Below are 11,538 nucleotides of genomic sequence, written 5' to 3'. Positions count from 1 at the left end.
ATTGGAGGGATGGAGTGAGGGGTGGGGGAAGAGACAGAAAGAGGAGGGGGCAGGACAAAAAGACTTCTTTCTCTAAAGGCTGAAGAAGAGTCCAATTGTGAAAAATATTACTATAACCATAAAATGGGGCTGAAACATCATAATACTGTTCAACTGGCCTTGAAGGGACCTCACAAGGTGAGAACCAGAAGAAAAGTGCACTGAGATGCTGAAGTAAGGTATGCATGAGGATCTATTCTCACCCAACCCTCCCATACATCATTACCTATGCAGGTAACCACTCATCTACAATCCTCCTCAGGTGTCCTGAAAATGGCTCAGGTGCTCCTGAGAACTGTAATCTTTTCCAGGCCTGCTGAAGATTCCACAGAGCATGTGCGCCATTCATGGGGTTCCAAGGCAATAATCTCATGGTAATTAGATGACAACAGGGATAATGTTACTATTGTTTCCCTACCAGTGTTCCCTCTAACAGGAATTCCCAGATGTTATTGACTACAGCTTCCATAATCCCCAGCCAAAGGGCAATGCAGCTGGGGATGCTGGGAGTTGTAGTCAACAACATCTGGGAATCCCTGTTAGAAGGTACACTGCTCCCTACGTTTGGGTGAGGATGAAGAAAGCACCCAACCAACAATGAAGCCAGCTGGGAAATGAGCTGCAGAGGGCCATTCAGGTGCCCTTCCAGGTGCTGGCCATGCTTCCTGTGTGTGATGTCACATGCAGGGGCATGGCCAAACCCTGAAAGGGCCCCATCGCCCTCTGCGGCTGGGGATTATCAAGAAGACTTGAGTCTTGGGCAGGACACCTGACCTTGCAGAGGTGAGGTTCACAAAGGAGGAAATACATGCCTCAGCCACAGTCCACAAGCCTCTGGCCAAAAGGTAGTAGCAAGCCGAGGGCTCTATGGCACAGGGCAGGGAAGCTGGTCTTCTCAGAGGTCAACAGAAGCCATGGATTGACACTGTTACTGAGCAGCAGCTCACAATCCTCGAAAAGGCTTTGAAAGGACATCCGTTGGCAGATGAAGGCAAAGGCCTTCAGACACTCTGTTGTCATTAGTGAAAGTAGAAGCATCTAAAGTCATCCAGCATGGTGTAGTGATTAGAGTGCTGGACTAGGACCGGGGAGACCCGAGTTCAAATCCCCATTCAGCCATGAAACTAGCTGGGTGACTCTGGACAGTCACTTCTCTCTCAGCCTAACCTACTTCATAGGGTTGTTGTGAGGAGAAACTGAAGTATGTAGTGCACTGCTCTGGGCTCCTTGGAGGAAAAGCGGGATATAAATGTAATAATAATAAAAAAAATTAAAAAAATCCTTCAGACACTGAGTAGGAGCTGTGGAGAGGAGGGGGCAGCCAGCCAGTGGGACCACCATATGATCTCCGCAACACAATTCAGCAAACTGCTTTTAAATGCTTTACCTGTAGCTATCCTGCACTGAGCAGTGGGGTTGGACCAGATGACTTTCAAGACCCCTTCCAATTCTATCATTCTTAACGGCTTAGGTCCAGGGTACTTAAGAGAGCGCCTTCTCTGTTGTGAACCCTGTCGCTTATTAAGATCATCTGGAGAGGTCCGATTACTGTTGCCGCCAACTCGTTTGGTGGCAACTCGGGACCGGGCCTTCTCTGTGGCTGCCCCATGGCTTTGGAGTAATAAGAAATAAGAGCATCTCCTTCTCTGTTTTTAGGAGGACCTTGAAGACGTACCTATTTTCCCAGGCTTTTAACTGAAATCTAATTTTTAAATTTTGATGTGTTTTTATCTATTATGATTTTTATCTTTTTAATGCATTTTAAATGTTTTATATTTTACATTATGTTTTAATCTGTACACCACCTAGAGATTTCTATATTAGGAGGTATAGAAATTCAGTGAACAAATAAAATAAACATATTCTGTGTCGATGGTATTGGTTACCAATTGGGCACTTGTAATGTGGGATAGTAGGTTCAGCTGCACGATAGCTTCAGTTTCATGGATTCCACATGTTTCTTCCACTGCACAGACAAATCTAGGAGTTGAGTCCACCACTCTGCCACCAACAGCCAGGCAGCTCCAAGGTAGTGGTGAAGCTGGAATTAACCACAGCACAGAATGCCATACCATATCCATATTGCCTAAATAACATGTCTATCATGACTTCCCAGCATTTCGGAGCCTGAGTAAACATGGAAAGCCCTTAACACAACACTCTACGAGGCTATTCACACATGCGTGAGGGAGCCCAGCCTGGTTTTGTACACTCATGAGAACTGCTGGGATCAGGCAAACCTGTCTATATAGCCACTCTCTAAAATGAGTGATCTCTTAACCTAATTTTTTTGTGCTCGTGTGGCACCTTCCTATGTTCCTAATGTGTTAAACCTGAGGGGATTTTTTTTTAGAATATGTAAACACAATTGGTTCTTCTCCTTCTCTCCTGCACTGCTTCTTCTGGCCTGCCCCCTCTCTATCCTTTCGTTCCTTCCTTTCTTCCACTCCAAATTTACTACCACTGTTCCCTTCCAGGCATTCCCTTTGGCAGTTAGTGACTGTTGCTGTGTGTCATGGTTGTTGGCTGCTTCCTTTATAACTGTGGCGGTTTGTAGGGATGTGCAAACCGGCTTGATGTTGAGCCAGTTCAACGTCGAACCAGTTCGGTTCAACGGTCCGGGGTCGAACCGAACCACCCCGTTCACCTCCAAATGCGTGTGTGGGGGGTGGGGGGTGGGGGGTGGGGGGTCACGAACGTTTTGAAGTTCTAAAAATAAATAAAAATTTTTTTAACCTCACTCCCTTCTGGGGAATTGCTGAATTGCTGCCATTTTGGAGGCTGCACGCCTGCGCAATTGGCCTCTGCGTGGCCTGGGCCACACAGAGGCCAATCACACAGGTGCGTGGCCTCCAAAATGGTCGCCAGGAGGCCGAAAACCGGCCAAAAGTAAAGCCGGCGAGAGGAGGGGGAACCTCCACAGACCCTGCCCCCGCTCAACTCCCCAGAAGGGAGTGAGATAAAATTTAGTATTATTATTATTTTTAAAAAACTTCAAAATGTTTGTGAACACCCCCAACTAAACTGTGGGGGAGGGGTGATCTATGGGGTGCCAGACTGAACTGGCCCGGTGGGGTTCGAGTCCAGTATGGACTCAAAACGAACCGGGCAAGCCAGTTCCGTGCATATGCCTAGCAGTTTGGAGTGTCCTAATTGAATTTCTTTGAGGAGCAGTCGGTGGTACCACTTTTGCGCTGCAAAAGGGAAAGCAGGCAGTGACGTAAAACAAAGGAAGGCAAAGTATTGCTGCTTGGTTGCCTTTCCAGAGGCCCACCCCTCTACTGAAAACAAAGGTACTAGGTTTGAGGGTAATTAAAGGCAACTAAGTTTCTGAGGGGACTGTTTTCAGCAGGGTGATGGGTGGGGGGATACAGTAGGTCTGAGGGAGAACCAGCATGGCACCTAGAAGAACAGGCCCTGCTGGGAGTGAGCCAGCATGGCTTCCGCAAAGGTAAATCTTGCCTCACCAACCTTTTGGACTTCTTTGAGAGTGTCAACAAGTATGTGGATAAAGGTGATCCAGTTGACATAGTCTACTTGGACTTCCAAAAAGCTTTTGACAAAGTTCCTCATCAAAGACTCCTGAGGAAACTTAGCGGTCATGGGATAAGGGGACAAGTACATGTGTGGATTGCTAACTGGTTGAAAGATAGGACACAGAGGGTAGGTATAAATGGAACGTTTTCACAATGGAGGGAAGTAAGAAGTGGTGTCCCCCAGGGTTCTATACTGGGACTGGTGCTTTTTAATTTATTCATAAATGATCTAGAAGTAGGGGTAAGCAGTGAGGTGGTCAGATTTGCAGATGATACCAAACTCTTTCAGGTAGTGAAATCCAAAATGGATTGTGAGGAGCTCCAAAAGGATCTCTCCAAACTGGGTGAGTGGGGGACAAAATGGCAAATGTGGTTCAGTGTTGGCAAGTGCAAAGTGATGCACATTGGGAAGAAAAACCGCAACTTCAAGTATACACTGATGGGATCTGAGCTGTCGGTGACTGACCAGGAGAGGGATCTTGGGGTCATGGTGGACAGCTCGTTGAAAGTGTCGACTCAATGTGGGGCAGTTGTGAAAAAGGCCAATTCCATGCTAGGGAACATTAGGAAGGGGATTGAAAATAAAACTGCTAATATTATAATGCCCTTATACAAAACTATGGTGCGGCCACACCTGGAGTACTGCATACAATTCTGGTCACCACATCTTAAAAAAGGACATTGTAGAACTGGAAAAGGTGCAGAAGAGGGCAACCAAGGTGATCAGGGGCCTAGAGCAGGGATTCTCAATGTTGGGTCCCCAGATGTTATTGGACTTCAACTCCCATAATCCCCAGCTCCAGTGGCCTTTGGTTGGGAATTATGGGAGTTGAAGTCCAATAACATCTGGGGACCCAACGTTGAGAATCCCTGGCCTAGAGCACCTTTCTTATGAGGCAAGGCTACAACACCTGGGGCTTTTTAGTTTAGAAAAAAGATGACTGCGGGGAGACATGATAGAGCTCTATAAAATCACATGGTGTAGAGAAAGTGGATAGAGAGAAATTCTTTTCCCTCTCACATAACACTAGAACCAGGGGTCATCCCATGAAATTGATTGCCAGGAAATTTAGGACCAGCAAACAGAGGTACTTTTTCACACAATGCATAATGAACTAGGGATGTGCAAACTCATTCGGGGGTTTGATGGTTTTAGGTTGAACCGAAACCCACCCACCCCGGTTCCATCTGGAACGGGACGAACCCACCCCACCAGTTTGCGAATTTATTTTTTAAAAAATAGGGATGAATTTTTTTTTAACTTTTCTTTCCTCCATTGGAGTTAGTTGGGACGGTGTGTATGTGTGGGGGTCCACAGAGGTTCCCCCTCCCCCTGCCAGCCTTCAAAATGCCCATTTTTGGGGTCCATTTGCAAATGGTTTATGGGAGGCCTGGCATGAGCCAGGGCCTCGCAGAGGCCATTTGCACATGTGCGATGGTCATTTTAAAAAAAAAAGAAAGAAATGGCCGTAGTGCATGCACAAATGGCCTCTGCGAGGCCCTGGCCCATGCCAGGCCTCTCAGAGGCCATTTGCGCATGCACGGTGGCTTCCAAAATGGCCACCGTGCTGATATACGGAGGCCTGAACGGGCCCACAAACTGACCCGAATGGGCCAGAGGGGGGAATTTTGAAAGCCGGCGGGGGGAGGGGAACCTCTGCGGACCCCCCTGCCACCCCAACAAACTCCTCCAGAGGGTAGAGATTTATTTTATTTTATTTTATTTAAAAAAATCACGAACCGGCAGGGGAGGTTCTAGGGGGTGCCAGCTGATTCCATGCACACCCCTATAATCAACTTGTGGAATTCTCTGCCACAAGATGTGGTGACAGCCAACGACCTGGATGGCTTTAAGAGGGGTTTGGATAACTTCATGGAGGAGAGGTCTATCAACGGCTGCTAGTCGGAGGGCTATAGCCCACCTTCAGCCTCTAAGGCAGGATGCCTCTGAGTACCAGTTGCAGGGGAGTAACAGCAGGAGAGAGGGCATGCCCTCAATTCCTGACTGTGGCTCCCAGCGGCATCTGGTGGGCCACTGTGTGAAACAGGATGCTGGACTAGATGGGCCTTGGGCCTGATCCAGCAGGGCTGTTCTTATGTTCTAAACCCCAATGTTCTAAACCATGTTCTAAACCATGTTGCAGGAGTGGAAGGAAAGTATGAGTTTTGTGAGTAATCAGTCCCCAAAACACACCTAGAAATTATGTCAGGTTGTATTTTTATTCGACATAAGCAACTCAGAGAAAAATAAATGCAGGGGTGTACTTATAATTGAACAAGGGGGCCCAAATTTCCCTGGACCCCTGAGGGAGGAGGGCCCTGCTAGGTGGACAGTAGGTTGCTTTTTACTCTCCCCCTCCCAAGGGGAGGGCAGTGGCCCATCTTCCATTTTTGTCCAAGGGCCCACTCCAGCCTTATAACACTGCTGGATAAGTGGGTTCTCTTGTTCCATTTTATATTCACAAAATCCCTGCAAGATAAGTGAAGCTGCCAGATAGGGACTTCCTTGAGGTCCCTTCTCAGTGAAAACATTCAAACAGGCTCTTCCCAACTCTAGGTCCAACATGCTACTCTACACCAGAGGTCCCAATGGGTGTACTGGTACCCAGAGGGAGTAGTTGAATGGCTCCCATGGGGTACTCACTCTCCTGTCTCCCCCTGCTGCAGCTGTGCTATTTGTTCCCCAGCTGCAGATCATCAATAGCAATAGCAATACCACTTACATTTATATACAGCTGGAAGCTCTCTAAGCGGTTTACAATGATTTAGCATATTGCTCCCAACATTCTGGGTACTCATTTTACCAACCTCAGAAGGATGGAAGGCTGAGTCAACCTTGAGCCCCTGGTCAGGATCGAACTTGTAACCTTCTGGTTACAGGGCAGCAGTTTTACCACTGCGCCACCAGGGGCTCAGCTTGAAGCTGACACATCCTCAGTGATGTGTCTGCTGCAGAAGGAGAGGGTGGAGGGTTTGTTTGTTTGTTTTGTTTTGAAGATTGTAAGCCCTTTGGGAACAGGGATCCATCTGATTTATTAGTTATTATTTCTCTATGTAAACCACTTTGGAAACTTTTGTTGAAAAGTTGAAAATATTTGTTGTTGTTGTTGGAGGGTGGGTGAAGACCCTCCTCCTCTGCTCCTAATTGGCTGGCTACATGCTGATGTTCAATGTGCCCTTCCCCTCAGCCCTACTGACAGGCTTCAGACAATTAGCACTCAGTACTCCCATTGAAATTAATGGGGCAAGTAAACTTGCAACCATTAATGGGACAAGTAAAATTGCATTAATTTCAATTTGACTGCTTATGAGTAACTTTGTGTGGATGCGAGCCAACAGGCTTGTTCACATGACCATATGGAGGTGGGCTAGCAGGAAGGCATGTTCCTACCCCATATCTCCTGGACAATAAAACTCCATTTGGGTCAACTCACCCAATTCCCAATCAGGCTGGCGCACACTCTGGTACTGTAAACAATGTAGCTGGGTCCTCCAGATATACCATAATGCATTGTGCAAGCGTTAGAGAGGCAAGCCGCAGTACAGCAACAGCTTTCCTCTCCCTGGCCCCTCTAGCTATAGAACTTGATGATAAACATGGCCACTGGCTCCTGGGAACAGTTTAAAATGCCAAATCAAAAGGTAGGATGCCTCTCTTTTCATCCTACAACACGTTTAACCTGGATAGCGGATCTGGGCTACCTAGGTTCGGAACTGCTGCGTCAGGAGCACTCCTGGTGCTCCAGATGACCAGATTCCCCTTACCCAGGAATCTATGGTCATAAGAACAGGCTTAGTGACTGTGATAGCCTGTCTCCCTAACTGTAACACTTAAAATTAGAGGGTTTTGTATGTGCATACACACACACACCACACACACACACACACACACTCTTTAAATATTTCAGTTATGAGATGAGCTACTCTAGTCACTGGCTCACATCTACATTAAACTATGTTACTCATAAGCACTCTTACTGAAATTACTGGGACATGGGAGTATTCATGAGTAACTTAGTTTGGATGCAAGCCAGTGGCTGGAGTACCTTATCTCATAACTGTAACATTAAAATTGATGTGTACTCTCTCTCTCTCTCTGGAGTATCTAAGTTGAAGGTTTGTGACAGTATTATTATTATTTATTCGATTTCTATACCGCCCTTCCAAAAATGGCTCAGGGTGGTTTACACAGAGAAATAATAAATACACAAGCTAAGATGGACAAAAGGGGTACATTTGTTAAAAGAGGTAAAGAACCTCTGGACGACACCATAGGCAGTGGCTTCTTGATCCCAAAGAGCTGTATCTTCACCTGTTCCACAGTTCCTTTGTAGGGTCCACGTGCTTGATAGACAAGTCCCTATGCTTACAGGTCTACAAGCCTTCATGCAAAATCAGGGACTCCTTTCCTTTGGCAGGACTCCATTTCATTTTGCTTACAACTGGCAGACAGGGAGGGCCATTTTTATAAACAGACACCTTCTACTAGGACAAATCAAGGCTAGGGATGTTCACGGAACCAGTGGGGACTGGTTTGATGGTTGGGGGGACAGCTTTAAGGGCAGGGGAGGATGCACTTACTCCCCCGCTGCGTTTCCCCCACTGGCGTACGATTCCCTAAAAGCCCATCAGGGCGGCAGCGTACCTCCCTGCTGCCCCGTTCCAGAATTTACCGGAAGTAGTAGCTGTAACTGTGCGTGCGTACCCAACGTGCGCAAGCATGACATGTGCATAACATGCGTCACAGCTACTACTTCCGGTTACATCCGATAAACATCGGAACGGGGCAGCAGGGAGGTACACTACTTTTAAGGAATCACGGGCCAGCGGGGGAAACTCAGCAGGGGTGGGAATGCATCCTCCCCCACCCTTAAAGCCACCTGACTCACTATCGAACCTTTGAGCCGGCCAGCGTTCAAACCGGTTCGGAGGCGCGTAAAAGGGTCTCCGATCCGGTTCGTGCACATCCCTGATCAAGGCCTCTCCTATTGCCTTTATACAGCCATGACTGAAGAGCAGCTACAAGTCACACACATGACACGGAATAATCTTTCAGGAAGATGTCTTTCGTACCAAAAATTGAATGTAGGTACTTTACAGTTGTGAGAGGAAAGATAGGCTGTTGCCAAAGGGGTTCAGAATTTCCAAATATATGCTCTCTTCAATATGTGGATTCATTTGAGCAGGAGCACAAGTTATTTCCACACACTGAGAATGGATATGATTTCTACTTTGTGTAGATTCTTAAACAGGAACTAACATGTGAGTTCTGGATTAAGGTCTTTCCACACTCTGAGCACTGATGAAGTTCCTCTTGTGTGGTTTCTTTGTTGTTCATTAAGACTTGAGCTCCACCTGAACCTCTCTCAAGACTGAGCACTGGTAAAGCTTCTCTTTTGTGTGGATTCTTTGATGGGAAGTAAGGTCTGAGGTCCGGATGAAACGCTTTCCGCACATCAAGCATTGATATGGTTTCTCCCCTTTGTGAATTCTTTTATGTTCATTAAGATTTGAGTTCTTGTTGAAGCGCTTTCCACACACCAAACATTCATATGGTTTCTCTCCTGTGTGGATTCTTTGATGGGAAGCAAGATGTGAGCTGTCACGGAAACTCTTCGCACACACCCAGCATTGGTACGGTTTCTCCCCTGTGTGGATTCTATGATGGGAAGTAAGGCCTTGTAGGCAACGGAAGGTCTTTCCACATTCTGAACATTTATAAGGTTTCTCTCCTGTGTGGATTCTTCGATGATCATTAAAGCTTGATCTCTGGCCAAAGCTTTTTCCACACACTGAGCACTGATACGGTTTCTCCCCTGTGTGGATTCTTTGATGGGAAGTAAGGTCTGAATTCCGGCTGAAGCTCTTTCCACACACTGAACACTGATATGGTTTCTCCCCTGTGTGAATTCGCTGATGGGAGGAAAGTTGTGAGTTATCGCTGAAGCTCTTTCCACACACTGAGCACTGATATGGTTTCTCCCCTGTGTGGATTCTTTGATGGTAAGTAAGGGCTTGTCTTCGATGGAAGCTCTTTCCACACACCATGCACTGATGTGGTTTCTCCCCTGTGTGGATTCTTTGATGGGTAGTAAGGTCTCCCCTCCGGCTGAAGCTCTTTCCACATACTGAGCACTGAAATGGCTTCTCTCCTGTGTGATTTCTTTGATGACAAGTAAGCTGTGAGTTCTGACAGAAGCGCTTTCCACAAATCAAGCACTGATATGGTTTTTCCCCTGTGTGGATTCTCTGATGCTCATTAAGTTTTGAGTTCTGTCTGAAGCTCTTTCCGCACATTGAGCAATAAAATGGTTTCTGCCCTGTGTGGATTTTTTTATGGTAAGTAAGGCACGAGCTGTCTCTGAATCTCTTCCCACATTCTGAACATTGATACGGTTTCTCCCCTGTGTGGATCCTTTGATGGCAAGTAAGGCGTGAGCTGTTGCTGAAGCTCTTTCCACACTCTGAACATTCAAATTTTTTCTCATCTGTGTGAATTCTTTGATCTGTGCTAAGACTTGCGTTAATATTTAATATGTTTGCACACTGGCGGTATTTATTCTTTCTGGGGGTTTTCCAGGCCTTTTTCTGGACTGGAATTTCATGAAAGTCAAAGCATGCAGAAGCAGCAGATTTCTTCAGCCACTGATCGTTTGCTTCTGTTTCTCTCTTCTGCAGTTTCCCCTCTTTCTCACTCCCCCATCCATCACCTGCAAGAATAAAGAAATGGACCATCAGATCACAGAAGAAACTCAATTTAACACTGTGCAGATGAAAAAATTCAAAAGGCTACAGGGAAGAACATCCTGCCATGTACTGAAAATGGAGCACTTTCCTTATGATGCAAGGTTACAGCATCTGGGGCTTTTTAGTTTGGAAAAGAGGAGACTATGGGGGGAGATGATATAGGTCTATAAAATTATGCATGGAGTAGAGAGAGTGGACAGAAAAAAATTTCTCCCTCTCTCACAACACTAGAACCAGGGTCATCCCATGAAACTGAAGGCTGGGAAATTTAGGACCAACAATAGGACAATGCGCTTTTTCACACAGTGCATAATTAATCTGTGGAATTCTCTGCCACAGGATGTAGTGATGGCCACTAGCTTGAGTGGCTTTAAAAGAAGCTTAGACAAATTCATGGAGGACAAGTCTATCAATGGCTACTAGTCTGGTGGCTGTGGGCCACCTTCAGCCTCAGAGGCAAGATGCCTCTAAATGCCAGTTGCAGGGGAGCAACAGCAGGAGAGAGGGCACACCCTCAACTCTTGCCTGTGCGCTTCTCAGAGGCATCTGGTGGGCCGCTGTGGGAAACAGGATGCTGGACAACCAGTCTAAGAAATCTGGGTAAAATGGACCCATGGCAGTTTCACATACTGGTAGCTTCCATGAAACCTGGTATTACTATACCCCCCTTTCAGACATTAAACAACAATGGCAAAATCTCTGCTAACTGCTACAAAGTTGAAAACTAGTGAGTAATCCTGTTTGTGTACAAAGGGAAGCACCATACAAACACTGCTGTAACTTGAGCAGCAAGAGAGAGGGGGCGAGTGACACTACCAAGGCAGGACTTCCTACCTGCTTTCGGCACTGTAACGGTGAGTGTTGTTATTTCTTAAATTGATGTCTGAATGGGACTAAAAACTCCTCCCCATAGTTTGGACACATATGATCCATTGCTATAAGCTCCCGCCTTTCATAGTTAAGAGTCCCCACCAGATACACTCTGGCTGTTTCTCCAGACAGGTCCCTCAGGTATCACATGGGAAAAGATGGGGCAGGAAATCCACATGCAAGCTGATAGCGAGGTTGGTGCAGCTCATTCAGGGTACAGAACAAGTGAGGAAAGAGGAAGCCCTGAGGCTTTGACTCACCATGGAGAAACAGCATCCTTACAATATGATAAACCTGGATGACCCAGTGCAATGGCAGATGTAGACATACACAAACAAGTGTTACT

At 46.5% G+C, this 11,538-nt stretch overlaps 1 pseudogene; it reads right to left on the bottom strand.

Moving 5' to 3' along the window:
• Positions 1 to 5,776: 5,776 nt before the first annotated feature.
• LOC128343389 (zinc finger protein 420-like) overlaps positions 5,777 to 11,538 on the bottom strand; it is a 38,957-nt pseudogene continuing 33,195 nt past the window's right edge.

This window comes from Hemicordylus capensis, chromosome 2 (assembly GCF_027244095.1).
Source record: "Hemicordylus capensis ecotype Gifberg chromosome 2, rHemCap1.1.pri, whole genome shotgun sequence".
In the NCBI taxonomy this organism is placed as follows: Eukaryota; Metazoa; Chordata; class Lepidosauria; order Squamata; family Cordylidae; genus Hemicordylus; species Hemicordylus capensis.
Note: the sequence above shows the minus strand (reverse complement) of the source record. Positions and strands in the feature narration are given on the sequence as shown.